The 27,477-nt window shown below is 38.0% G+C and overlaps 8 non-coding genes across 8 annotated transcripts; all 8 read left to right on the top strand.

Moving 5' to 3' along the window:
- Nucleotides 1-1,036: 1,036 nt before the first annotated feature.
- Nucleotides 1,037-1,110, top strand: trnak-cuu (transfer RNA lysine (anticodon CUU)). Its single transcript has one exon. It is a non-coding gene; the product is annotated as a tRNA-Lys (tRNA).
- Nucleotides 1,111-4,817: 3,707 nt separating this feature from the next.
- Nucleotides 4,818-4,891, top strand: trnak-cuu (transfer RNA lysine (anticodon CUU)). Its single transcript has one exon. It is a non-coding gene; the product is annotated as a tRNA-Lys (tRNA).
- Nucleotides 4,892-8,378: 3,487 nt separating this feature from the next.
- trnak-cuu (transfer RNA lysine (anticodon CUU)) lies at nucleotides 8,379-8,452 on the top strand. The gene has a single exon. It is a non-coding gene; the product is annotated as a tRNA-Lys (tRNA).
- Nucleotides 8,453-12,159: 3,707 nt separating this feature from the next.
- trnak-cuu (transfer RNA lysine (anticodon CUU)) lies at nucleotides 12,160-12,233 on the top strand. Its single transcript has one exon. It is a non-coding gene; the product is annotated as a tRNA-Lys (tRNA).
- A 2,342-nt stretch (nucleotides 12,234-14,575) lies between these two features.
- trnak-cuu (transfer RNA lysine (anticodon CUU)) lies at nucleotides 14,576-14,649 on the top strand. Its single transcript has one exon. It is a non-coding gene; the product is annotated as a tRNA-Lys (tRNA).
- A 2,341-nt stretch (nucleotides 14,650-16,990) lies between these two features.
- trnak-cuu (transfer RNA lysine (anticodon CUU)) lies at nucleotides 16,991-17,064 on the top strand. Its single transcript has one exon. It is a non-coding gene; the product is annotated as a tRNA-Lys (tRNA).
- A 3,177-nt stretch (nucleotides 17,065-20,241) lies between these two features.
- trnak-cuu (transfer RNA lysine (anticodon CUU)) lies at nucleotides 20,242-20,315 on the top strand. The gene has a single exon. It is a non-coding gene; the product is annotated as a tRNA-Lys (tRNA).
- Nucleotides 20,316-25,593: 5,278 nt separating this feature from the next.
- trnak-cuu (transfer RNA lysine (anticodon CUU)) lies at nucleotides 25,594-25,667 on the top strand. The gene has a single exon. It is a non-coding gene; the product is annotated as a tRNA-Lys (tRNA).
- The last annotated feature ends 1,810 nt before the right edge of the window (nucleotides 25,668-27,477 follow it).

Below are 27,477 nucleotides of genomic sequence, written 5' to 3' on the forward strand. Positions count from 1 at the left end.
GCAGATCAAAGTCTTAGCTTAAAAGATTCCTTATTAAAGGATACTTCAGAGCAAATACATTCCATAGAGTTCACACACACCAAGCAAACATCAACGTCTGATCAGAAAATTATATATATACTGAACCCATGAGATGTTTCTCATGAAACATATTTCTTGCATTCTAACATTTCTATTGTGATGGGAAGTTATTCGGAAGAAGCGCCAGCTCAGTTCGATAGAGCATGACACTCTTAATCTCAGGGTCGTGGGTTTGAGCCCCACGTTGGGCTATGGAGCTTTTGAGATTCAGAATTGAGCACCAGCATGCAGATGAAAGTCTTAGCTTAAAAGACTCCTTATTAAAGTATACTTCAGAGCAAATACATTCCATAGAGTTCACACACACCAAGCAAACATCAATGTCTGATCAGAAAATTATATATATATTGAACCCATCAATTTGTCTAGATTATCTAGCCTAACTAGAGTGGAAAACTGCAAGAGATTGAATCCCTAACCAATGACAAGCGTTGGTTTGATCTTCTTGCGAAAGAATTGGACAACATGGTTCAGACTATTTTTGTTCACAGAACTTGTGCTGAAAACATTAAAGGTAAAACTTATTCTGTAATCTGATTATTATCTCAGACCTAGGTTGTTTTCATACAAGAGGGTTTTACTTCTCATGAAACATATTTCTTGCATTCTAACATTTCTATTGTGATGGGAAGTCATAAATAAGAAGCCCGGCTAGCTCAGTTCGGTAGAGCATGAGACTCTTGATCTCAGGGTCATGGGTTTGACTCCACGTTGGGCTATGGAGCTTTTGAGATTCGGAATTGAGCACCAGCATGCAGATCAAAGTCTTAGCTTAAAAGATTCCTTATTAAAGGGTACTTCAGAGCAAATACATTCCATAGAGTTCACACACACCAAGCAAACATCAACGTCTGATCAGAAAATTATATATATACTGAACCCATGAGATGTTTCTCATGATACATATTTCTTGCATTCTAACATTTCTATTGTGATGGGAAGTTATAAGGAAGAAGCCCGGCTAGCTCAGTTCGGTAGAGCATGAGACTCTTAATCTCAGGGTCGTGGGTTCGAGCCCCACGTTGGGCTATGGAGCTTTTGAGATGCGGAATTGAGCACCAGCATGCAGATCAAAGTCTTAGCTTAAAAGACTCCTTATTAAAGAATACTTCAGAGAAAATACATTCCATAGTGTTCGCACACACCAAGCAAACATCAACGGCTGATCAGAAAATTATATATATATTGAACCCATCAATTTGTCTAGATTATCTAGCTTAAGTAGAATGGAAAACTGCAAGAGATTGAATCCCTAACCAATGACAAGCGTTGGTTTGATCTTCTTGCGAAATAATTGGACAACATGGTTCAGGTTGTTTTTGTTCACGGAACTTGTGCTCAAAAACATTAAAGGTAAAATGTATTCTGTAATCTGATCATTATCTCAGACCTAGGTTGTTTTCATACAAGAGGGTTTTACGTCTCATGAAACATATTTCTTGCATTCTAACATTTCTATTGTGATGGGAAGTTATAAGGAAGAAGCCCGGCTAGCTCAGTTCGGTAGAGCATGAGACTCTTAATCTCAGGGACGGGGTTTGAGCCCCACGTTGGGCTATGGACCTTTTGAGATTCGGAATTGAGCACCAGCATGCAGATCAAAGTCTTAGCTTAAAAGACTCCTTATTAAAGAATACTTCAGAGAAAATACATTCCATAGTGTTCGCACACACCAAGCAAACATCAACGGCTGATCAGAAAATTATATATATATTGAACCCATCAATTTGTCTAGATTATCTAGCTTAAGTAGAATGGAAAACTGCAAGAGATTGAATCCCTAACCAATGACAAGCGTTGGTTTGATCTTCTTGCGAAATAATTGGACAACATGGTTCAGGTTGTTTTTGTTCACGGAACTTGTGCTCAAAAACATTAAAGGTAAAATGTATTCTGTAATCTGATCATTATCTCAGACCTAGGTTGTTTTCATACAAGAGGGTTTTACGTCTCATGAAACATATTTCTTGCATTCTAACATTTCTATTGTGATGGGAAGTTATAAGGAAGAAGCCCGGCTAGCTCAGTTCGGTAGAGCATGAGACTCTTAATCTCAGGGACGGGGTTTGAGCCCCACGTTGGGCTATGGACCTTTTGAGATTCGGAATTGAGCACCAGCATGCAGATCAAAGTCTTAGGTTAAAAGAGTCCTTATTAAAGGATACTTCAGAGCAAATACATTCCATAGAGTTCACACACACCAAACAAACATCAACGGCTGATCAGAAAATTATATATATATTGAACCCATCAATTTGTCTAGATTATCTAGCTTAACTAGAATGGAAAACTGCAAGAGATTGAATCCCTAACCAATGACAAGCGTGTGTTTGATCTTCTTGCGAAAGAATTACACAACATGGTTCAGGCGGTTTTTGTTCACGGAACTTGTGCTCAAAAATATTAAATGTAAAACTTATTCTGTAATCTCATCATTATCTCAGACCTAGGTTGTTTAAATACAAGAAGGTTTTACTTCTCATGAAACATATTTCTTGCATTCTAACATTTCTATTGTGATGGGAAGTTATTTGGAAGAACCGCCAGCTCAGTTCGGTAGAGCATGACACTTTTAATCTCAGGGTTGTGGGTTTGAGCCCCACGTTGGGCTATGGAGATTTTAAGGTTAGGAATTGAGCACCAGCATGCAGTTGAAAGTCTTAGCTTAAAAGACTCCTTATTAAAGGATACTTCAGAGAAAATACATTCCATAGTGTTCACACACACCAAGCAAACATCAACGGCTGATCAGAAAATTATATATATATTGAACCCATCAATTTGTCTAGATTATCTAGCTTAAGTAGAATGGAAAACTGCAAGAGATTGAATCCCTAACCAATGACAAGCGTGTGTTTGATCTTCTTGCGAAAGAATTGGACAACATGGTTCAGGCAATTTTTGTTCACGGAACTTGTGCTCAAAAACATTAAAGGTAAAACTTATTCTGTATCTCATCATTATCTCAGACCTAGGTTGTTTTCATACAAGAGGGTTTTACTTCGCATGAAACATATTTCTTGCATTCTAACATTTCTATTGTGATGCGAAGTTATTTGGAAGAAGCGCCAGATCAGTTCGGTAGAGCATGACACTCTTAATCTCAGGGTCGTGGGTTTGAGCCCCACCTTGGGCTATGGAGCTTTTGAGATTCGGAATTGAGCACCAGCATGCAGATCAAAGTCTTAGCTTAAAAGATTCCTTATTAAAGGATACTTCAGAGCAAATACATTCCATAGAGTTCACACACACCAAGCAAACATCAACGTCTGATCAGAAAATTATATATATACTGAACCCATGAGATGTTTCTCATGATACATATTTCTTGCATTCTAACATTTCTATTGTGATGGGAAGTTCTAAGGAAGAAGCCTGGCTAGCTCAGTTCGGTAGAGCATGAGACTCTTAATCTCAGGATCGTGGGTTCGAGCCCCACGTTGGGCTATGGACCTTTTGAGATTCGGAATTGAGCACCAGCATGCAGATCAAAGTCTTAGCTTAAAAGACTCCTTATTAAAGGATACTTAAGAGCAAATACATTCCATAGAGTTCACACACACCAAGCAAACATCAACGGCTGATCAGAAAATTATATATATATTGAACCCATCAATTTGTCTAGATTATCTAGTTTAACTAGAATGGAAAACTGCAAGAGATTGAATCCCTAACCAATGACAAGCGTTAGTTTGATCTTCTTGCGAAAGAATTGGACAACATGGTTCAGACTATTTTTGTTCACAGAACTTGTGCTGAAAACATTAAAGGTAAAACTTATTCTGTAATCTGATTATTATCTCAGACCTAGGTTGTTTTCATACAAGAGGGTTTTACTTCTCATGAAACATATTTCTTGCATTCTAAGATTTCTATTGTGATGGGAAGTTATTCGGAAGAAGCGCCAGCTCGGTTCGATAGAGCATGACACTCTTAATCTCAGGGTCGTGGGTTTGAGCCCCACGTTGGGCTATGGAGCTTTTGAGATTCAGAATTGAGCACCAGCATGCAGATGAAAGTCTTAGCTTAAAAGACTCCTTATTAAAGTATACTTCAGAGCAAATACATTCCATAGAGTTCACACACACCAAGCAAACATCAATGTCTGATCAGAAAATGATATATATATTGAACCCATCAATTTGTCTAGATTATCTAGCCTAACTAGAGTGGAAAACTGCAAGAGATTGAATCCCTAACCAATGACAAGCGTTGGTTTGATCTTCTTGCGAAAGAATTGGACAACATGGTTCAGACTATTTTTGTTCACAGAACTTGTGCTGAAAACATTAAAGGTAAAACTTATTCTGTAATCTGATTATTATCTCAGACCTAGGTTGTTTTCATACAAGAGGGTTTTACTTCTCATGAAACATATTTCTTGCATTCTAACATTTCTATTGTGATGGGAAGTCATAAATAAGAAGCCCGGCTAGCTCAGTTCGGTAGAGCATGAGACTCTTGATCTCAGGGTCGTGGGTTTGACTCCACGTTGGGCTATGGAGCTTTTGAGATTCGGAATTGAGCACCAGCATGCAGATAAAAGTCTTAGCTTAAAAGATTCCTTATTAAAGGATACTTCAGAGCAAATACATTCCATAGAGTTCACACACACCAAGCAAACATCAAAGTCTGATCAGAAAATTATATATATACTGAACCCATGAGATGTTTCTCATGATACATATTTCTTGCATTCTAACATTTCTATTGTGATGGGAAGTTATAAGGAAGAAGCCCGGCTAGCTCAGTTCGGTAGAGCATGAGACTCTTAATCTCAGGGTCGTGGGTTCGAGCCCCACGTTGGGCTATGGAGCTTTTGAGATGCGGAATTGAGCACCAGCATGCAGATCAAAGTCTTAGCTTAAAAGACTCCTTATTAAAGAATACTTCAGAGAAAATACATTCCATAGTGTTCACACACACCAAGCAAACATCAACGGCTGATCAGAAAATTATATATATATTGAACCCATCAATTTGTCTAGATTATCTAGCTTAAGTAGAATGGAAAACTGCAAGAGATTGAATCCCTAACCAATGACAAGCGTTGGTTTGATCTTCTTGCGAAATAATTGGACAACATGGTTCAGGTTGTTTTTGTTCACGGAACTTGTGCTCAAAAACATTAAAGGTAAAATGTATTCTGTAATCTGATCATTATCTCAGACCTAGGTTGTTTTCATACAAGAGGGTTTTACGTCTCATGAAACATATTTCTTGCATTCTTACATTTCTATTGTGATGGGAAGTTATAAGGAAGAAGCCCGGCTAGCTCAGTTCGGTAGAGCATGAGATTCTTAATCTCAGGGACGGGGTTTGAGCCCCACGTTGGGCTATGGACCTTTTGAGATTCGGAATTGAGCACCAGCATGCAGATCAAAGTCTTAGCTTAAAAGACTCCTTATTAAAGGATACTTCAGAGCAAATACATTCCATAGAGTTCACACACACCAAGAAACATCAATGTCTGGTCATAAAATTATATATATATTGAACCCATCAATTTGTCTAGATTATCTAGCTCAACTAGAATGGAAAACTGCAAGAGATTGAATCCCTAACCAATGACAAGCGTTGGTTTGATCTTCTTGCGAAAGAATTGGACAACATGGTTCAGACTATTTTTGTTCACAGAACTTGTGCTGAAAACATTAAAGGTAAAACTTATTCTGTAATCTGATTATTATCTCAGACCTAGGTTGTTTTCATACAAGAGGGTTTTACTTCGCATGAAACATATTTCTTGCATTCTAACATTTCTATTGTGATGCGAAGTTATTTGGAAGAAGCGCCAGATCAGTTCGGTAGAGCATGACACTCTTAATCTCAGGGTCGTGGGTTTGAGCCCCACGTTGGGCTATGGAGCTTTTGAGATTCGGAATTGAGCACCAGCATGCAGATCAAAGTCTTAGCTTAAAAGATTCCTTATTAAAGGATACTTCAGAGCAAATACATTCCATAGAGTTCACACACACCAAGCAAACATCAACGTCTGATCAGAAAATTATATATATACTGAACCCATGAGATGTTTCTCATGATACATATTTCTTGCATTCTAACATTTCTATTGTGATGGGAAGTTCTAAGGAAGAAGCCTGGCTAGCTCAGTTCGGTAGAGCATGAGACTCTTAATCTCAGGATCGTGGGTTCGAGCCCCACGTTGGGCTATGGACCTTTTGAGATTCGGAATTGAGCACCAGCATGCAGATCAAAGTCTTAGCTTAAAAGACTCCTTATTAAAGGATACTTAAGAGCAAATACATTCCATAGAGTTCACACACACCAAGCAAACATCAACGGCTGATCAGAAAATTATATATATATTGAACCCATCAATTTGTCTAGATTATCTAGTTTAACTAGAATGGAAAACTGCAAGAGATTGAATCCCTAACCAATGACAAGCGTTGGTTTGATCTTCTTGCGAAAGAATTGGACAACATGGTTCAGACTATTTTTGTTCACAGAACTTGTGCTGAAAACATTAAAGGTAAAACTTATTCTGTAATCTGATTATTATCTCAGACCTAGGTTGTTTTCATACAAGAGGGTTTTACTTCTCATGAAACATATTTCTTGCATTCTAACATTTCTATTGTGATGGGAAGTTATTCGGAAGAAGCGCCAGCTCAGTTCGATAGAGCATGACACTCTTAATCTCAGGGTCGTGGGTTTGAGCCCCACGTTGGGCTATGGAGCTTTTGAGATTCAGAATTGAGCACCAGCATGCAGATGAAAGTCTTAGCTTAAAAGACTCCTTATTAAAGTATACTTCAGAGCAAATACATTCCATAGAGTTCACACACACCAAGCAAACATCAATGTCTGATCAGAAAATTATATATATATTGAACCCATCAATTTGTCTAGATTATCTAGCCTAACTAGAGTGGAAAACTGCAAGAGATTGAATCCCTAACCAATGACAAGCGTTGGTTTGATCTTCTTGCGAAAGAATTGGACAACATGGTTCAGACTATTTTTGTTCACAGAACTTGTGCTGAAAACATTAAAGGTAAAACTTATTCTGTAATCTGATCATTATCTCAGACCTAGGTTGTTTTCATACAAGAGAGTTTTACGTCTCATGAAACATATTTCTTGCATTCTAACATTTCTGTTGTGATGGGAAGTCATAAATAAGAAGCCCGGCTAGCTCAGTTCGGTAGAGCATGAGACTCTTGATCTCAGGGTCGTGGGTTTGACTCCACGTTGGGCTATGGAGCTTTTGAGATTCGGAATTGAGCACCAGCTTGCAGATCAAAGTCTTAGCTTAAAAGATTCCTTATTAAAGGATACTTCAGAGCAAATACATTCCATAGAGTTCACACACACCAAGCAAACATCAACGTCTGATCAGAAAATTATATATATACTGAACCCATGAGATGTTTCTCATGAAACATATTTCTTGCATTCTAACATTTCTATTGTGATGGGAAGTTATTCGGAAGAAGCGCCAGCTCAGTTCGATAGAGCATGACACTCTTAATCTCAGGGTCGTGGGTTTGAGCCCCACGTTGGGCTATGGAGCTTTTGAGATTCAGAATTGAGCACCAGCATGCAGATGAAAGTCTTAGCTTAAAAGACTCCTTATTAAAGTATACTTCAGAGCAAATACATTCCATAGAGTTCACACACACCAAGCAAACATCAATGTCTGATCAGAAAATTATATATATATTGAACCCATCAATTTGTCTAGATTATCTAGCCTAACTAGAGTGGAAAACTGCAAGAGATTGAATCCCTAACCAATGACAAGCGTTGGTTTGATCTTCTTGCGAAAGAATTGGACAACATGGTTCAGACTATTTTTGTTCACAGAACTTGTGCTGAAAACATTAAAGGTAAAACTTATTCTGTAATCTGATTATTATCTCAGACCTAGGTTGTTTTCATACAAGAGGGTTTTACTTCTCATGAAACATATTTCTTGCATTCTAACATTTCTATTGTGATGGGAAGTCATAAATAAGAAGCCCGGCTAGCTCAGTTCGGTAGAGCATGAGACTCTTGATCTCAGGGTCATGGGTTTGACTCCACGTTGGGCTATGGAGCTTTTGAGATTCGGAATTGAGCACCAGCATGCAGATCAAAGTCTTAGCTTAAAAGATTCCTTATTAAAGGGTACTTCAGAGCAAATACATTCCATAGAGTTCACACACACCAAGCAAACATCAACGTCTGATCAGAAAATTATATATATACTGAACCCATGAGATGTTTCTCATGATACATATTTCTTGCATTCTAACATTTCTATTGTGATGGGAAGTTATAAGGAAGAAGCCCGGCTAGCTCAGTTCGGTAGAGCATGAGACTCTTAATCTCAGGGTCGTGGGTTCGAGCCCCACGTTGGGCTATGGAGCTTTTGAGATGCGGAATTGAGCACCAGCATGCAGATCAAAGTCTTAGCTTAAAAGACTCCTTATTAAAGAATACTTCAGAGAAAATACATTCCATAGTGTTCGCACACACCAAGCAAACATCAACGGCTGATCAGAAAATTATATATATATTGAACCCATCAATTTGTCTAGATTATCTAGCTTAAGTAGAATGGAAAACTGCAAGAGATTGAATCCCTAACCAATGACAAGCGTTGGTTTGATCTTCTTGCGAAATAATTGGACAACATGGTTCAGGTTGTTTTTGTTCACGGAACTTGTGCTCAAAAACATTAAAGGTAAAATGTATTCTGTAATCTGATCATTATCTCAGACCTAGGTTGTTTTCATACAAGAGGGTTTTACGTCTCATGAAACATATTTCTTGCATTCTAACATTTCTATTGTGATGGGAAGTTATAAGGAAGAAGCCCGGCTAGCTCAGTTCGGTAGAGCATGAGACTCTTAATCTCAGGGACGGGGTTTGAGCCCCACGTTGGGCTATGGACCTTTTGAGATTCGGAATTGAGCACCAGCATGCAGATCAAAGTCTTAGCTTAAAAGACTCCTTATTAAAGAATACTTCAGAGAAAATACATTCCATAGTGTTCGCACACACCAAGCAAACATCAACGGCTGATCAGAAAATTATATATATATTGAACCCATCAATTTGTCTAGATTATCTAGCTTAAGTAGAATGGAAAACTGCAAGAGATTGAATCCCTAACCAATGACAAGCGTTGGTTTGATCTTCTTGCGAAATAATTGGACAACATGGTTCAGGTTGTTTTTGTTCACGGAACTTGTGCTCAAAAACATTAAAGGTAAAATGTATTCTGTAATCTGATCATTATCTCAGACCTAGGTTGTTTTCATACAAGAGGGTTTTACGTCTCATGAAACATATTTCTTGCATTCTAACATTTCTATTGTGATGGGAAGTTATAAGGAAGAAGCCCGGCTAGCTCAGTTCGGTAGAGCATGAGACTCTTAATCTCAGGGACGGGGTTTGAGCCCCACGTTGGGCTATGGACCTTTTGAGATTCGGAATTGAGCACCAGCATGCAGATCAAAGTCTTAGGTTAAAAGAGTCCTTATTAAAGGATACTTCAGAGCAAATACATTCCATAGAGTTCACACACACCAAACAAACATCAACGGCTGATCAGAAAATTATATATATATTGAACCCATCAATTTGTCTAGATTATCTAGCTTAACTAGAATGGAAAACTGCAAGAGATTGAATCCCTAACCAATGACAAGCGTGTGTTTGATCTTCTTGCGAAAGAATTACACAACATGGTTCAGGCGGTTTTTGTTCACGGAACTTGTGCTCAAAAATATTAAATGTAAAACTTATTCTGTAATCTCATCATTATCTCAGACCTAGGTTGTTTAAATACAAGAAGGTTTTACTTCTCATGAAACATATTTCTTGCATTCTAACATTTCTATTGTGATGGGAAGTTATTTGGAAGAACCGCCAGCTCAGTTCGGTAGAGCATGACACTTTTAATCTCAGGGTTGTGGGTTTGAGCCCCACGTTGGGCTATGGAGATTTTAAGGTTAGGAATTGAGCACCAGCATGCAGTTGAAAGTCTTAGCTTAAAAGACTCCTTATTAAAGGATACTTCAGAGAAAATACATTCCATAGTGTTCACACACACCAAGCAAACATCAACGGCTGATCAGAAAATTATATATATATTGAACCCATCAATTTGTCTAGATTATCTAGCTTAAGTAGAATGGAAAACTGCAAGAGATTGAATCCCTAACCAATGACAAGCGTGTGTTTGATCTTCTTGCGAAAGAATTGGACAACATGGTTCAGGCAATTTTTGTTCACGGAACTTGTGCTCAAAAACATTAAAGGTAAAACTTATTCTGTATCTCATCATTATCTCAGACCTAGGTTGTTTTCATACAAGAGGGTTTTACTTCGCATGAAACATATTTCTTGCATTCTAACATTTCTATTGTGATGCGAAGTTATTTGGAAGAAGCGCCAGATCAGTTCGGTAGAGCATGACACTCTTAATCTCAGGGTCGTGGGTTTGAGCCCCACCTTGGGCTATGGAGCTTTTGAGATTCGGAATTGAGCACCAGCATGCAGATCAAAGTCTTAGCTTAAAAGATTCCTTATTAAAGGATACTTCAGAGCAAATACATTCCATAGAGTTCACACACACCAAGCAAACATCAACGTCTGATCAGAAAATTATATATATACTGAACCCATGAGATGTTTCTCATGATACATATTTCTTGCATTCTAACATTTCTATTGTGATGGGAAGTTCTAAGGAAGAAGCCTGGCTAGCTCAGTTCGGTAGAGCATGAGACTCTTAATCTCAGGATCGTGGGTTCGAGCCCCACGTTGGGCTATGGACCTTTTGAGATTCGGAATTGAGCACCAGCATGCAGATCAAAGTCTTAGCTTAAAAGACTCCTTATTAAAGGATACTTAAGAGCAAATACATTCCATAGAGTTCACACACACCAAGCAAACATCAACGGCTGATCAGAAAATTATATATATATTGAACCCATCAATTTGTCTAGATTATCTAGTTTAACTAGAATGGAAAACTGCAAGAGATTGAATCCCTAACCAATGACAAGCGTTAGTTTGATCTTCTTGCGAAAGAATTGGACAACATGGTTCAGACTATTTTTGTTCACAGAACTTGTGCTGAAAACATTAAAGGTAAAACTTATTCTGTAATCTGATTATTATCTCAGACCTAGGTTGTTTTCATACAAGAGGGTTTTACTTCTCATGAAACATATTTCTTGCATTCTAAGATTTCTATTGTGATGGGAAGTTATTCGGAAGAAGCGCCAGCTCGGTTCGATAGAGCATGACACTCTTAATCTCAGGGTCGTGGGTTTGAGCCCCACGTTGGGCTATGGAGCTTTTGAGATTCAGAATTGAGCACCAGCATGCAGATGAAAGTCTTAGCTTAAAAGACTCCTTATTAAAGTATACTTCAGAGCAAATACATTCCATAGAGTTCACACACACCAAGCAAACATCAATGTCTGATCAGAAAATGATATATATATTGAACCCATCAATTTGTCTAGATTATCTAGCCTAACTAGAGTGGAAAACTGCAAGAGATTGAATCCCTAACCAATGACAAGCGTTGGTTTGATCTTCTTGCGAAAGAATTGGACAACATGGTTCAGACTATTTTTGTTCACAGAACTTGTGCTGAAAACATTAAAGGTAAAACTTATTCTGTAATCTGATTATTATCTCAGACCTAGGTTGTTTTCATACAAGAGGGTTTTACTTCTCATGAAACATATTTCTTGCATTCTAACATTTCTATTGTGATGGGAAGTCATAAATAAGAAGCCCGGCTAGCTCAGTTCGGTAGAGCATGAGACTCTTGATCTCAGGGTCGTGGGTTTGACTCCACGTTGGGCTATGGAGCTTTTGAGATTCGGAATTGAGCACCAGCATGCAGATAAAAGTCTTAGCTTAAAAGATTCCTTATTAAAGGATACTTCAGAGCAAATACATTCCATAGAGTTCACACACACCAAGCAAACATCAAAGTCTGATCAGAAAATTATATATATACTGAACCCATGAGATGTTTCTCATGATACATATTTCTTGCATTCTAACATTTCTATTGTGATGGGAAGTTATAAGGAAGAAGCCCGGCTAGCTCAGTTCGGTAGAGCATGAGACTCTTAATCTCAGGGTCGTGGGTTCGAGCCCCACGTTGGGCTATGGAGCTTTTGAGATGCGGAATTGAGCACCAGCATGCAGATCAAAGTCTTAGCTTAAAAGACTCCTTATTAAAGAATACTTCAGAGAAAATACATTCCATAGTGTTCACACACACCAAGCAAACATCAACGGCTGATCAGAAAATTATATATATATTGAACCCATCAATTTGTCTAGATTATCTAGCTTAAGTAGAATGGAAAACTGCAAGAGATTGAATCCCTAACCAATGACAAGCGTTGGTTTGATCTTCTTGCGAAATAATTGGACAACATGGTTCAGGTTGTTTTTGTTCACGGAACTTGTGCTCAAAAACATTAAAGGTAAAATGTATTCTGTAATCTGATCATTATCTCAGACCTAGGTTGTTTTCATACAAGAGGGTTTTACGTCTCATGAAACATATTTCTTGCATTCTTACATTTCTATTGTGATGGGAAGTTATAAGGAAGAAGCCCGGCTAGCTCAGTTCGGTAGAGCATGAGATTCTTAATCTCAGGGACGGGGTTTGAGCCCCACGTTGGGCTATGGACCTTTTGAGATTCGGAATTGAGCACCAGCATGCAGATCAAAGTCTTAGCTTAAAAGACTCCTTATTAAAGGATACTTCAGAGCAAATACATTCCATAGAGTTCACACACACCAAGAAACATCAATGTCTGGTCATAAAATTATATATATATTGAACCCATCAATTTGTCTAGATTATCTAGCTCAACTAGAATGGAAAACTGCAAGAGATTGAATCCCTAACCAATGACAAGCGTTGGTTTGATCTTCTTGCGAAAGAATTGGACAACATGGTTCAGACTATTTTTGTTCACAGAACTTGTGCTGAAAACATTAAAGGTAAAACTTATTCTGTAATCTGATTATTATCTCAGACCTAGGTTGTTTTCATACAAGAGGGTTTTACTTCGCATGAAACATATTTCTTGCATTCTAACATTTCTATTGTGATGCGAAGTTATTTGGAAGAAGCGCCAGATCAGTTCGGTAGAGCATGACACTCTTAATCTCAGGGTCGTGGGTTTGAGCCCCACGTTGGGCTATGGAGCTTTTGAGATTCGGAATTGAGCACCAGCATGCAGATCAAAGTCTTAGCTTAAAAGATTCCTTATTAAAGGATACTTCAGAGCAAATACATTCCATAGAGTTCACACACACCAAGCAAACATCAACGTCTGATCAGAAAATTATATATATACTGAACCCATGAGATGTTTCTCATGATACATATTTCTTGCATTCTAACATTTCTATTGTGATGGGAAGTTCTAAGGAAGAAGCCTGGCTAGCTCAGTTCGGTAGAGCATGAGACTCTTAATCTCAGGATCGTGGGTTCGAGCCCCACGTTGGGCTATGGACCTTTTGAGATTCGGAATTGAGCACCAGCATGCAGATCAAAGTCTTAGCTTAAAAGACTCCTTATTAAAGGATACTTAAGAGCAAATACATTCCATAGAGTTCACACACACCAAGCAAACATCAACGGCTGATCAGAAAATTATATATATATTGAACCCATCAATTTGTCTAGATTATCTAGTTTAACTAGAATGGAAAACTGCAAGAGATTGAATCCCTAACCAATGACAAGCGTTAGTTTGATCTTCTTGCGAAAGAATTGGACAACATGGTTCAGACTATTTTTGTTCACAGAACTTGTGCTGAAAACATTAAAGGTAAAACTTATTCTGTAATCTGATTATTATCTCAGACCTAGGTTGTTTTCATACAAGAGGGTTTTACTTCTCATGAAACATATTTCTTGCATTCTAACATTTCTATTGTGATGGGAAGTTATTCGGAAGAAGCGCCAGCTCTGTTCGATAGAGCATGACACTCTTAATCTCAGGGTCGTGGGTTTGAGCCCCACGTTGGGCTATGGAGCTTTTGAGATTCAGAATTGAGCACCAGCATGCAGATGAAAGTCTTAGCTTAAAAGACTCCTTATTAAAGTATACTTCAGAGCAAATACATTCCATGGAGTTCACACACACCAAGCAAACATCAATGTCTGATCAGAAAATGATATATATATTGAACCCATCAATTTGTCTAGATTATCTAGCCTAACTAGAGTGGAAAACTGCAAGAGATTGAATCCCTAACCAATGACAAGCGTTGGTTTGATCTTCTTGCGAAAGAATTGGACAACATGGTTCAGACTATTTTTGTTCACAGAACTTGTGCTGAAAACATTAAAGGTAAAACTTATTCTGTAATCTGATTATTATCTCAGACCTAGGTTGTTTTCATACAAGAGGGTTTTACTTCTCATGAAACATATTTCTTGCATTCTAACATTTCTATTGTGATGGGAAGTCATAAATAAGAAGCCCGGCTAGCTCAGTTCGGTAGAGCATGAGACTCTTGATCTCAGGGTCGTGGGTTCGAGCCCCACGTTGGGCTATGGAGCTTTTGAGATGCGGAATTGAGCACCAGCATGCAGATCAAAGTCTTAGCTTAAAAGACTCCTTATTAAAGAATACTTCAGAGAAAATACATTCCATAGTGTTCACACACACCAAGCAAACATCAACGGCTGATCAGAAAATTATATATATATTGAACCCATCAATTTGTCTAGATTATCTAGCTTAAGTAGAATGGAAAACTGCAAGAGATTGAATCCCTAACCAATGACAAGCGTTGGTTTGATCTTCTTGCGAAATAATTGGACAACATGGTTCAGGTTGTTTTTGTTCACGGAACTTGTGCTCAAAAACATTAAAGGTAAAATGTATTCTGTAATCTGATCATTATCTCAGACCTAGGTTGTTTTCATACAAGAGGGTTTTACGTCTCATGAAACATATTTCTTGCATTCTTACATTTCTATTGTGATGGGAAGTTATAAGGAAGAAGCCCGGCTAGCTCAGTTCGGTAGAGCATGAGATTCTTAATCTCAGGGACGGGGTTTGAGCCCCACGTTGGGCTATGGACCTTTTGAGATTCGGAATTGAGCACCAGCATGCAGATCAAAGTCTTAGGTTAAAAGAGTCCTTATTAAAGGATACTTCAGAGCAAATACATTCCATAGAGTTCACACACACCAAACAAACATCAACGGCTGATCAGAAAATTATATATATATTGAACCCATCAATTTGTCTAGATTATCTAGTTTAAGTAGAATGGAAAACTGCAAGAGATTGAATCCCTAACCAATGACAAGCGTGTGTTTGATCTTCTTGCGAAAGAATTGGACAACATGGTTCAGGCAATTTTTGTTCACGGAACTTGTGCTCAAAAACATTAAAGGTAAAACTTATTCTGTATCTCATCATTATCTCAGACCTAGGTTGTTTTCATACAAGAGGGTTTTACTTCTCATGAAACATATTTCTTCCATTCTAACATTTCTATTGTGATGCAAAGTCATTTGGAAGAAGCGCCAGATCAGTTCGGTAGAGCATGACACTCTTAATCTCAGGGTCGTGGGTTCGAGCCCCACGTTGGGCTATGGAGCTTTTGAGATTCGGAATTGAGCACCAGCATGCAGATCAAAGTCTTAGCTTAAAAGACTCCTTATTAAAGGATACTTCAGAGCAAATACATTCCATAGAGTTCACACACACCAAGAAACATCAATGTCTGATCATAAAATTATATATATATTGAACCCATCAATTTGTCTAGATTATCTAGCTCAACTAGAATGGAAAACTGCATGAGATTGAATCCCTCACCAATGACAAGCGTTGGTTTGATCTTCTTGCGAAAGAATTGGACAACATGGTTCAGACTATTTTTGTTCACAGAACTTGTGCTGAAAACATTAAAGGTAAAACTTATTCTGTAATCTGATTATTATCTCAGACCTAGGTTGTTTTCATACAAGAGGGTTTTACTTCGCATGAAACATATTTCTTGCATTCTAACATTTCTATTGTGATGCGAAGTTATTTGGAAGAAGCGCCAGATCAGTTCGGTAGAGCATGACACTCTTAATCTCAGGGTCGTGGGTTTGAGCCCCACGTTGGGCTATGGAGCTTTTGAGATTCAGAATTGAGCACCAGCATGCAGATGAAAGTCTTAGCTTAAAAGACTCCTTATTAAAGTATACTTCAGAGCAAATACATTCCATAGAGTTCACACACACCAAGCAAACATCAATGTCTGATCAGAAAATTATATATATATTGAACCCATCAATTTGTCTAGATTATCTAGCCTAACTAGAGTGGAAAACTGCAAGAGCTTGAATCCCTAACCAATGACAAGCGTTGGTTTGATCTTCTTGCGAAAGAATTGGACAACATGGTTCAGACTATTTTTGTTCACAGAACTTGTGCTGAAAACATTAAAGGTAAAACTTATTCTGTAATCTGATTATTATCTCAGACCTAGGTTGTTTTCATACAAGAGGGTTTTACTTCTCATGAAACATATTTCTTGCATTCTAACATTTCTATTGTGATGGGAAGTCATAAATAAGAAGCCCGGCTAGCTCAGTTCGGTAGAGCATGAGACTCTTGATCTCAGGGTCGTGGGTTTGACTCCACGTTGGGCTATGGAGCTTTTGAGATTCGGAATTGAGCACCAGCATGCAGATCAAAGTCTTAGCTTAAAAGATTCCTTATTAAAGGATACTTCAGAGCAAATACATTCCATAGAGTTCACACACACCAAGCAAACATCAACGTCTGATCAGAAAATTATATATATACTGAACCCATGAGATGTTTCTCATGATACATATTTCTTGCATTCTAACATTTCTATTGTGATGGGAAGTTATAAGGAAGAAGCCCGGCTAGCTCAGTTCGGTAGAGCATGAGACTCTTAATCTCAGGGTCGTGGGTTCGAGCCCCACGTTGGGCTATGGAGCTTTTGAGATGCGGAATTGAGCACCAGCATGCAGATCAAAGTCTTAGCTTAAAAGACTCCTTATTAAAGAATACTTCAGAGAAAATACATTCCATAGTGTTCACACACACCAAGCAAACATCAACGGCTGATCAGAAAATTATATATATATTGAACCCATCAATTTGTCTAGATTATCTAGCTTAAGTAGAATGGAAAACTGCAAGAGATTGAATCCCTAACCAATGACAAGCGTTGGTTTGATCTTCTTGCGAAATAATTGGACAACATGGTTCAGGTTGTTTTTGTTCACGGAACTTGTGCTCAAAAACATTAAAAGTAAAATGTATTCTGTAATCTGATCATTATCTCAGACCTAGGTTGTTTTCATACAAGAGGGTTTTACGTCTCATGAAACATATTTCTTGGATTCTTACATTTCTATTGTGATGGGAAGTTATAAGGAAGAAGCCCGGCTAGCTCAGTTCGGTAGAGCATGAGACTCTTAATCTCAGGGACGGGGTTTGAGCCCCACGTTGGGCTATGGACCTTTTGAGATTCGGAATTGAGCACCAGCATGCAGATCAAAGTCTTAGGTTAAAAGAGTCCTTATTAAAGGATACTTCAGAGCAAATACATTCCATAGAGTTCACACACACCAAACAAACATCAACGGCTGATCAGAAAATTATATATATATTGAACCCATCAATTTGTCTAGATTATCTAGCTTAAGTAGAATGGAAAACTGCAAGAGATTGAATCCCTAACCAATGACAAGCGTGTGTTTGATCTTCTTGCGAAAGAATTGGACAACATGGTTCAGGCAATTTTTGTTCACGGAACTTGTGCTCAAAAACATTAAAGGTAAAACTTATTCTGTATCTCATCATTATCTCAGACCTAGGTTGTTTTCATACAAGAGGGTTTTACTTCTCATGAAACATATTTCTTCCATTCTAACATTTCTATTGTGATGCAAAGTCATTTGGAAGAAGCGCCAGATCAGTTCGGTAGAGCATGACACTCTTAATCTCAGGGTCGTGGGTTCGAGCCCCACGTTGGGCTATGGAGCTTTTGAGATTCGGAATTGAGCACCAGCATGCAGATCAAAGTCTTAGCTTAAAAGACTCCTTATTAAAGGATACTTCAGAGCAAATACATTCCATAGAGTTCACACACACCAAGAAACATCAATGTCTGATCATAAAATTATATATATATTGAACCCATCAATTTGTCTAGATTATCTAGCTCAACTAGAATGGAAAACTGCAAGAGATTGAATCCCTAACCAATGACAAGCGTTGGTTTGATCTTCTTGCGAAAGAATTGGACAACATGGTTCAGACTATTTTTGTTCACAGAACTTGTGCTGAAAACATTAAAGGTAAAACTTATTCTGTAATCTGATTATTATCTCAGACCTAGGTTGTTTTCATACAAGAGGGTTTTACTTCTCATGAAACATATTTCTTGCATTCTAACATTTCTATTGTGATGCGAAGTTATTTGGAAGAAGCGCCAGATCAGTTCGGTAGAGCATGACACTCTTAATCTCAGGGTCGTGGGTTTGAGCCCCACGTTGGGCTATGGAGCTTTTGAGATTCGGAATTGAGCACCAGCATGCAGATCAAAGTCTTAGCTTAAAAGATTCCTTATTAAAGGATACTTCAGAGCAAATACATTCCATAGAGTTCACACACACCAAGCAAACATCAACGTCTGATCAGAAAATTATATATATACTGAACCCATGAGATGTTTCTCATGATACATATTTCTTGCATTCTAACATTTCTATTGTGATGGGAAGTTCTAAGGAAGAAGCCTGGCTAGCTCAGTTCGGTAGAGCATGAGACTCTTAATCTCAGGATCGTGGGTTCGAGCCCCACGTTGGGCTATGGACCTTTTGAGATTCGGAATTGAGCACCAGCATGCAGATCAAAGTCTTAGCTTAAAAGACTCCTTATTAAAGGATACTTAAGAGCAAATACATTCCATAGAGTTCACACACACCAAGCAAACATCAACGGCTGATCAGAAAATCATATATATATTGAACCCATCAATTTGTCTAGATTATCTAGTTTAACTAGAATGGAAAACTGCAAGAGATTGAATCCCTAACCAATGACAAGCGTTAGTTTGATCTTCTTGCGAAAGAATTGGACAACATGGTTCAGACTATTTTTGTTCACAGAACTTGTGCTGAAAACATTAAAGGTAAAACTTATTCTGTAATCTGATTATTATCTCAGACCTAGGTTGTTTTCATACAAGAGGGTTTTACTTCTCATGAAACACATTTCTTGCATTCTAACATTTCTATTGTGATGGGAAGTTATTCAGAAGAAGCGCCAGCTCAGTTCGATAGAGCATGACACTCTTAATCTCAGGGTCGTGGGTTTGAGCCCCACGTTGGGCTATGGAGCTTTTGAGATTCAGAATTGAGCACCAGCATGCAGATGAAAGTCTTAGCTTAAAAGACTCCTTATTAAAGTATACTTCAGAGCAAATACATTCCATAGAGTTCACACACACCAAGCAAACATCAATGTCTGATCAGAAAATTATATATATATTGAACCCATCAATTTGTCTAGATTATCTAGCCTAACTAGAGTGGAAAACTGCAAGAGATTGAATCCCTAACCAATGACAAGCGTTGGTTTGATCTTCTTGCGAAAGAATTGGACAACATGGTTCAGACTATTTTTGTTCACAGAACTTGTGCTGAAAACATTAAAGGTAAAACTTATTCTGTAATCTGATTATTATCTCAGACCTAGGTTGTTTTCATACAAGAGGGTTTTACTTCTCATGAAACATATTTCTTGCATTCTAACATTTCTATTGTGATGGGAAGTCATAAATAAGAAGCCCGGCTAGCTCAGTTCGGTAGAGCATGAGACTCTTGATCTCAGGGTTGTGGGTTTGACTCCACGTTGGGCTATGGAGCTTTTGAGATTCGGAATTGAGCACCAGCATGCAGATCAAAGTCTTAGCTTAAAAGATTCCTTATTAAAGGATACTTCAGAGCAAATACATTCCATAGAGTTCACACACACCAAGCAAACATCAACGTCTGATCAGAAAATTATATATATACTGAACCCATGAGATGTTTCTCATGATACATATTTCTTGCATTCTAACATTTCTATTGTGATGGGAAGTTATAAGGAAGAAGCCCGGCTAGCTCAGTTCGGTAGAGCATGAGACTCTTAATCTCAGGGTCGTGGGTTCGAGCCCCACGTTGGGCTATGGAGCTTTTGAGATGCGGAATTGAGCACCAGCATGCAGATCAAAGTCTTAGCTTAAAAGACTCCTTATTAAAGAATACTTCAGAGAAAATACATTCCATAGTGTTCACACACACCAAGCAAACATCAACGGCTGATCAGAAAATTATATATATATTGAACCCATCAATTTGTCTAGATTATCTAGCTTAAGTAGAATGGAAAACTGCAAGAGATTGAATCCCTAACCAATGACAAGCGTTGGTTTGATCTTCTTGCGAAATAATTAGACAACATGGTTCAGGTTGTTTTTGTTCACGGAACTTGTGCTCAAAAACATTAAAGGTAAAATGTATTCTGTAATCTGATCATTATCTCAGACCTAGGTTGTTTTCATACAAGAGGGTTTTACGTCTCATGAAACATATTTCTTGCATTCTTACATTTCTATTGTGATGGGAAGTTATAAGGAAGAAGCCCGGCTAGCTCAGTTCGGTAGAGCATGAGACTCTTAATCTCAGGGACGGGGTTTGAGCCCCACGTTGGGCTATGGACCTTTTGAGATTCGGAATTGAGCACCAGCATGCAGATCAAAGTCTTAGGTTAAAAGAGTCCTTATTAAAGGATACTTCAGAGCAAATACATTCCATAGAGTTCACACACACCAAACAAACATCAACGGCTGATCAGAAAATTATATATATATTGAACCCATCAATTTGTCTAGATTATCTAGCTTAAGTAGAATGGAAAACTGCAAGAGATTGAATCCCTAACCAATGACAAGCGTGTGTTTGATCTTCTTGCGAAAGAATTGGACAACATGGTTCAGGCAATTTTTGTTCACGGAACTTGTGCTCAAAAACATTAAAGGTAAAACTTATTCTGTATCTCATCATTATCTCAGACCTAGGTTGTTTTCATACAAGAGGGTTTTACTTCTCATGAAACATATTTCTTCCATTCTAACATTTCTATTCTGATGCAAAGTCATTTGGAAGAAGCGCCAGATCAGTTCGGTAGAGCATGACACTCTTAATCTCAGGGTCGTGGGTTCGAGCCCCACGTTGGGCTATGGAGCTTTTGAGATTCGGAATTGAGCACCAGCATGCAGATCAAAGTCTTAGCTTAAAAGACTCCTTATTAAAGGATACTTCAGAGCAAATACATTCCATAGAGTTCACACACACCAAGAAACATCAATGTCTGATCATAAAATTATATATATATTGAACCCATCAATTTGTCTAGATTATCTAGCTCAACTAGAATGGAAAACTGCAAGAGATTGAATCCCTAACCAATGACAAGCGTTTGTTTGATCTTCTTGCGAAAGAATTGGACAACATGGTTCAGACTATTTTTGTTCACAGAACTTGTGCTGAAAACATTAAAGGTAAAACTTATTCTGTAATCTGATTATTATCTCAGACCTAGGTTGTTTTCATACAAGAGGGTTTTACTTCGCATGAAACATATTTCTTGCATTCTAACATTTCTATTGTGATGCGAAGTTATTTGGAAGAAGCGCCAGATCAGTTCGGTAGAGCATGACACTCTTAATCTCAGGGTCGTGGGTTTGAGCCCCACGTTGGGCTATGGAGCTTTTGAGATTCAGAATTGAGCACCAGCATGCAGATGAAAGTCTTAGCTTAAAAGACTCCTTATTAAAGTATACTTCAGAGCAAATACATTCCATAGAGTTCACACACACCAAGCAAACATCAATGTCTGATCAGAAAATTATATATATATTGAACCCATCAATTTGTCTAGATTATCTAGCCTAACTAGAGTGGAAAACTGCAAGAGATTGAATCCCTAACCAATGACAAGCGTTGGTTTGATCTTCTTGCGAAAGAATTGGACAACATGGTTCAGACTATTTTTGTTCACAGAATTTGTGCTGAAAACATTAAAGGTAAAACTTATTCTGTAATCTGATTATTATCTCAGACCTAGGTTGTTTTCATACAAGAGGGTTTTACTTCTCATGAAACATATTTCTTGCATTCTAACATTTCTATTGTGATGGGAAGTCATAAATAAGAAGCCCGGCTAGCTCAGTTCGGTAGAGCATGAGACTCTTGATCTCAGGGTCGTGGGTTTGAGCCCCACGTTGGGCTATGGAGCTTTTGAGATTCGGAATTGAGCACCAGCATGCAGATCAAAGTCTTAGCTTAAAAGATTCCTTATTAAAGGATACTTCAGAGCAAATACATTCCATAGAGTTCACACACACCAACAAACATCAACGTCTGATCAGAAAATTATATATATACTGAACCCATGAGATGTTTCTCATGATACACATTTCTTGCATTCTAACATTTCTATTGTGATGGGAAGTTATAAGGAAGAAGCCCGGCTAGCTCAGTTCGGTAGAGCATGAGACTCTTAATCTCAGGGACGGGGTTTGAGCCCCACGTTGGGCTATAGAACTTTTGAGATTTGGAATTGAGCACCAGCATGCAGATCAAAGTCTTAGGTTAAAAGAGTCCTTATAGAAGGATACTTCAGAGCAAATACATTCCATAGAGTTCACACACACCAAACAAACATCAACGGCTGATCAGAAAATTATATATATATTGAACCCATCAATTTGTCTAGATTATCTAGCTTAACTAGAATGGAAAACTGCAAGAGATTGAATCCCTAACCAATGACAAGCGTGTGTTTGATCTTCTTGCGAAAGAATTACACAACATGGTTCAGGCGGTTTTTGTTCACGGAACTTGTGCTCAAAAATATTAAATGTAAAACTTATTCTGTAATCTCATCATTATCTCAGACCTAGGTTGTTTAAATACAAGAAGGTTTTACTTCTCATGAAACATATTTCTTGCATTCTAACATTTCTATTGTGATGGGAAGTTATTTGGAAGAACCGCCAGCTCAGTTCGGTAGAGCATCACACTTTTAATCTCAGGGTTGTGGGTTTGAGCCCCACGTTGGGCTATGGAGATTTTAAGGTTAGGAATTGAGCACCAGCATGCAGTTGAAAGTCTTAGCTTAAAAGACTCCTTATTAAAGGATACTTCAGAGAAAATACATTCCATAGTGTTCACACACACCAAGCAAACATCAACGGCTGATCAGAAAATTATATATATATTGAACCCATCAATTTGTCTAGATTATCTAGCTTAAGTAGAATGGAAAACTGCAAGAGATTGAATCCCTAACCAATGACAAGCGTGTGTTTGATCTTCTTGCGAAAGAATTGGACAACATGGTTCAGGCAATTTTTGTTCACGGAACTTGTGCTCAAAAACATTAAAGGTAAAACTTATTCTGTATCTCATCATTATCTCAGACCTAGGTTGTTTTCATACAAGAGGGTTTTACTTCTCATGAAACATATTTCTTCCATTCTAACATTTCTATTGTGATGCAAAGTCATTTGGAAGAAGCGCCAGATCAGTTCGGTAGAGCATGACACTCTTAATCTCAGGGTCGTGGGTTCGAGCCCCACGTTGGGCTATGGAGCTTTTGAGATTCGGAATTGAGCACCAGCATGCAGATCAAAGTCTTAGCTTAAAAGACTCCTTATTAAAGGATACTTCAGAGCAAATACATTCCATAGAGTTCACACACACCAAGAAACATCAATGTCTGATCATAAAATTATATATATATTGAACCCATCAATTTGTCTAGATTATCTAGCTCAACTAGAATGGAAAACTGCAAGAGATTGAATCCCTAACCAATGACAAGCGTTTGTTTGATCTTCTTGCGAAAGAATTGGACAACATGGTTCAGACTATTTTTGTTCACAGAACTTGTGCTGAAAACATTAAAGGTAAAACTTATTCTGTAATCTGATTATTATCTCAGACCTAGGTTGTTTTCATACAAGAGGGTTTTACTTCGCATGAAACATATTTCTTGCATTCTAACATTTCTATTGTGATGCGAAGTTATTTGGAAGAAGCGCCAGATCAGTTCGGTAGAGCATGACACTCTTAATCTCAGGGTCGTGGGTTTGAGCCCCACGTTGGGCTATGGAGCTTTTGAGATTCAGAATTGAGCACCAGCATGCAGATGAAAGTCTTAGCTTAAAAGACTCCTTATTAAAGTATACTTCAGAGCAAATACATTCCATAGAGTTCACACACACCAAGCAAACATCAATGTCTGATCAGAAAATTATATATATATTGAACCCATCAATTTGTCTAGATTATCTAGCCTAACTAGAGTGGAAAACTGCAAGAGATTGAATCCCTAACCAATGACAAGCGTTGGTTTGATCTTCTTGCGAAAGAATTGGACAACATGGTTCAGACTATTTTTGTTCACAGAACTTGTGCTGAAAACATTAAAGGTAAAACTTATTCTGTAATCTGATTATTATCTCAGACCTAGGTTGTTTTCATACAAGAGGGTTTTACTTCTCATGAAACATATTTCTTGCATTCTAACATTTCTATTGTGATGGGAAGTTATTCGGAAGAAGCGCCAGCTCAGTTCGATAGAGCATGACACTCTTAATCTCAGGGTCGTGGGTTTGAGCCCCACGTTGGGCTATGGAGCTTTTGAGATTCAGAATTGAGCACCAGCATGCAGATGAAAGTCTTAGCTTAAAAGACTCCTTATTAAAGTATACTTCAGAGCAAATACATTCCATAGAGTTCACACACACCAAGCAAACATCAATGTCTGATCAGAAAATTATATATATATTGAACCCATCAATTTGTCTAGATTATCTAGCCTAACTAGAGTGGAAAACTGCAAGAGATTGAATCCCTAACCAATGACAAGCGTTGGTTTGATCTTCTTGCGAAAGAATTGGACAACATGGTTCAGACTATTTTTGTTCACAGAACTTGTGCTGAAAACATTAAATGTAAAACTTATTCTGTAATCTGATTATTATCTCAGACCTAGGTTGTTTTCATACAAGAGGGTTTTACTTCTCATGAAACATATTTCTTGCATTCTAACATTTCTATTGTGATGGGAAGTCATAAATAAGAAGCCCGGCTAGCTCAGTTCGGTAGAGCATGAGACTCTTGATCTCAGGGTCGTGGGTTTGAGCCCCACGTTGGGCTATGGAGCTTTTGAGATTCGGAATTGAGCACCAGCATGCAGATCAAAGTCTTAGCTTAAAAGATTCCTTATTAAAGGATACTTCAGAGCAAATACATTCCATAGAGTTCACACACACCAACAAACATCAACGTCTGATCAGAAAATTATATATATACTGAACCCATGAGATGTTTCTCATGATACATATTTCTTGCATTCTAACATTTCTATTGTGATGGGAAGTTATAAGGAAGAAGCCCGGCTAGCTCAGTTCGGTAGAGCATGAGACTCTTAATCTCAGGGTCGTGGGTTCGAGCCCCACGTTGGGCTATGGAGCTTTTGAGATGCGGAATTGAGCACCAGCATGCAGATCAAAGTCTTAGCTTAAAAGACTCCTTATTAAAGAATACTTCAGAGAAAATACATTCCATAGTGTTCACACACACCAAGCAAACATCAACGGCTGATCAGAAAATTATATATATATTGAACCCATCAATTTGTCTAGATTATCTAGCTTAAGTAGAATGGAAAACTGCAAGAGATTGAATCCCTAACCAATGACAAGCATGTGTTTGATCTTCTTGCGAAAGAATTGGACAACATGGTTCAGGCGGTTTTTGTTCACGGAACTTGTGCTCAAAAATATTAAAGGTAAAACTTATTCGGTAATCTCATCATTATCTCAGACCTAGGTTGTTTTCATACAAGAGGGTTTTACTTCTCATGAAACATATTTCTTGCATTCTAACATTTCTATTATGATGGGAAGTTATTTGGAAGAACCGCCAGCTCAGTTCGGTAGAGCATGACACTTTTAATCTCAGGGTCGTGGGTTCGAGCCCCACGTTGGGCTATGGAGATTTTAAGGTTAGGAATTGAGCACCAGCATGCAGATCAAAGTCTTAGCTTAAAAGACTCCTTATTAAAGGATACTTCAGTGCAAATACATTCCATAGAGTTCACACACACCAAGCAAACATCAACGGCTGATCAGAAAATTATATATATATTGAACCCATCAATTTGTCTAGATTATCTAGCCTAACTAGAATGGAAAACTGCAAGAGATTGAATCCCTAACCAATGACAAGCGTTGGTTTGATCTTCTTGCGAAATAATTGGACAACATGGTTCAGGTTGTTTTTGTTCACGGAACTTGTGCTCAAAAACATTAAAGGTAAAATGTATTCTGTAATCTGATCATTATCTCAGACCTAGGTTGTTTTCATACAAGAGGGTTTTACGTCTCATGAAACATATTTCTTGCATTCTAACATTTCTATTGTGATGGGAAGTTATAAGGAAGAAGCCCGGCTAGCTCAGTTCGGTAGAGCATGAGACTCTTAATCTCAGGGACGGGGTTTGAGCCCCACGTTGGGCTATAGACCTTTTGAGATTCGGAATTGAGCACCAGCATGCAGATCAAAGTCTTAGGTTAAAAGAGTCCTTATTAAAGGATACTTCAGAGCAAATACATTCCATAGAGTTCACACACACCAAACAAACATCAACGGCTGATCAGAAAATTATATATATATTGAACCCATCAATTTGTCTAGATTATCTAGCTTAACTAGAATGGAAAACTGCAAGAGATTGAATCCCTAACCAATGACAAGCGTGTGTTTGATCTTCTTGCGAAAGAATTACACAACATGGTTCAGGCGGTTTTTGTTCACGGAACTTGTGCTCAAAAATATTAAATGTAAAACTTATTCTGTAATCTCATCATTATCTCAGACCTAGGTTGTTTAAATACAAGAAGGTTTTACTTCTCATGAAACATATTTCTTGCATTCTAACATTTCTATTGTGATGGGAAGTTATTTGGAAGAACCGCCAGCTCAGTTCGGTAGAGCATGACACTTTTAATCTCAGGGTTGTGGGTTTGAGCCCCACGTTGGGCTATGGAGATTTTAAGGTTAGGAATTGAGCACCAGCATGCAGTTGAAAGTCTTAGCTTAAAAGACTCCTTATTAAAGGATACTTCAGAGAAAATACATTCCATAGTGTTCACACACACCAAGCAAACATCAACGGCTGATCAGAAAATTATATATATATTGAACCCATCAATTTGTCTAGATTATCTAGCTTAAGTAGAATGGAAAACTGCAAGAGATTGAATCTCTAACCA

The sequence above is a fragment of the Platichthys flesus genome, chromosome 20 (assembly GCF_949316205.1).
Source record: "Platichthys flesus chromosome 20, fPlaFle2.1, whole genome shotgun sequence".
NCBI classification, from domain to species: Eukaryota; Metazoa; Chordata; class Actinopteri; order Pleuronectiformes; family Pleuronectidae; genus Platichthys; species Platichthys flesus.